The following is a 2,286-nucleotide window of genomic DNA, read 5'->3' as shown; positions in this document are numbered from 1 at the left end:
TTGTTATAAAACATTCAAAATGGTCACACATTGGTTATTACATGATTATTTCATTCTTTATTAACTATTGGTCTATTATTAGACACTTGTTTCATTTTTCATGTTACAAAAAATGCTGTGAAATTATCTGTGCACAAACTTTGTATTCTCTGTTCAATCATTTATGAAAGATTCTTGCAAATGAAATATATATCAAAGAGCATGCACATTGTTTTTTAAATTGTGATTTGGGTGGAAATTTGCAGAGTAAATTCATTTTCTACATAATAGTTCATACAATTTTTTTTTTCATGATGTTGACTGCAATCCCCATAATGTAATAGTTCTCTTCCCACTTCCTCCCTCAGGTTACCCTTTCCCTTTGTCCTTCTTTCCTATGCATTCCTGCCTCTGAGATACTGTCCTTCTGGTATCCCAAGGTTGATTGGTCTAAGGAGTATGTCTACCTGGTGAAATACTCACCTTATACTTGGAAGCCACAGAAGTAGGTTCAATTCCAGGCCATAAAGGTCATGAAGGCCCCTGGTTTCAGGGTTTAACCAATCTCTATAAGACCGGTCAGCCTGGTATTTATATATATATATATATATATATAATTTTGAGTTCCATCCCACATTTTCTCCCACTTTATTCAGGATCTCCTATTTTGATCCCTTCCTAGGTGACTGACAGTGGTAGCCAGGTACCATCTTGTTCTGGTCTCAGGGTCATATAGGCTGAAGTTCACATAATTTGCTAGTCTTTGGCATAATTGTTTGCACGTCTTTGTGGTTTTCTTCATTCTTTTTTGCTCTGAATCAGGAGAGACCAATTGTTGTGCCTTAGATGGCTTGCAAGTCTTAAAGACCTCAATCACTATTCATCAAAGTATGTAGTTGTTTTTGTGTAGTATGTTAGGCCAATTGAGCTTGGTGTTCCCCATGATCATTGTCTTGAGCCTGTGGACCCAGTGACTCCCTCTCTCAGAGTGTTTGGCTGTGGCTAAGAAGTTATCATAATTTTGCCCCATTAGCTGTATTATATATATGGACATTCTTATAGCACATAAAGATATGTACATTTTTTTTATTTGGAATGTTTCATGGATTTGCATGTCATCCTTGCACAGGGGCCATGCTAAACTTCTCTGTATCATTCTGATTTTGGTATGTGTGCTAAGTGAGCACAATATGTACATTTTTTAAATGATGCTCTATACGTACTGAGAAGAAGCTCTGTGGTACAGTGATTAAGGCATTCACCTCTTAACTGAACAGTCAATTGTTCAAACCCATCAGCCATTCCACAAGAGAAAGATGTGGCAATCTGCTTCCATAAATATTTATAGCCTTGGAAGCCATATGGGACAGTCCTATTCTGTCCTCATACTGTCACTAAGAGTCAAAATCAACTTGATAATAATGGGTTTGGTTTTTGGTTTAATAATACTGTCTTAGGCTGGGTTCTCTAGAGAAGCAAAATCAGTGAAGCTAGTTTTTGAATTTATATAAAGAGACATTTATCTCAAGGAAATGGCTCACACAGTTATAGAGACTGGAAATTCACAAATCTGTGGGTCAGAAGTCAGATTGGAGGCTTCCCCTGGCTCATGTAGTTGCAGGGGCTGATGAATCTCAAGATCAAAAGGCAACATGGCAGGCCACAGGCACAAGTCTCAAGAACTTGAGGTCAGATGATGATAAAATAAACTGGATACAGAATCCAGAGTAAGCAAAAAAAGAACCAGCAAGTTTTGCTGCAGCATCTATATGCATTAGATGTAGGGCGTAATCCCAAGGAAACTCCCTTTAAAACTGATTGGCTAATCATATCAGATTGCATTATGGAGGTGATTTCGTATTACAAAATGGAAGATGATTACATCATCACATAACTGCCAAATTATCATTGCATACTTGCCAAACCACTGAGAATCATGTTCTATCCAATTTCACACATAACCTTAGCCATCACACATACTGAAATGCATAGCACATGCTGTAGACTAATTTCTGTGAGTACTTAAGCATCTTCCATGTCCATCACAGTTGCCTTGGTTTCACATAAAAGAAATCAACTTCAAACTTCAAGAAAATTTAGATCTACAGCTAGTCTCTATTTCTGTCTATGTGTATATTTCAACCATACTTGTAATCAAGCAGAATTTAAGGCACTCAAGACCAGAGCACAAAAGCCATTAGGATCTTCTTGGTGTGTGCTATTGAGTTGATTCCAACTCCTAGTGACCCTGTATGACAGAGTAGAACTTCTCCATAGAGTTTCCTAGGCTGTAACATTTATGGGAAC

The 2,286-nt window shown here is 37.4% G+C and overlaps 1 non-coding gene across 1 annotated transcript; it reads right to left on the bottom strand.

The window, feature by feature from the left end:
- Positions 1-1,063: 1,063 nt before the first annotated feature.
- LOC122149964 lies at positions 1,064-1,166 on the bottom strand. The gene has a single exon (XR_006163418.1). It is a non-coding gene; the product is annotated as a U6 spliceosomal RNA (small nuclear RNA).
- Positions 1,167-2,286: the final 1,120 nt, after the last annotated feature.

This window comes from Orycteropus afer, unplaced genomic scaffold (assembly GCF_000298275.1).
Source record: "Orycteropus afer afer isolate SDZICR_OR568_19922 unplaced genomic scaffold, OryAfe1.0 scaffold00066, whole genome shotgun sequence".
NCBI lineage: Eukaryota > Metazoa > Chordata > Mammalia > Tubulidentata > Orycteropodidae > Orycteropus > Orycteropus afer.
The sequence above is the reverse complement of the archived record's forward strand: the minus strand, read 5'-3'. Positions and strand labels throughout refer to the sequence as shown.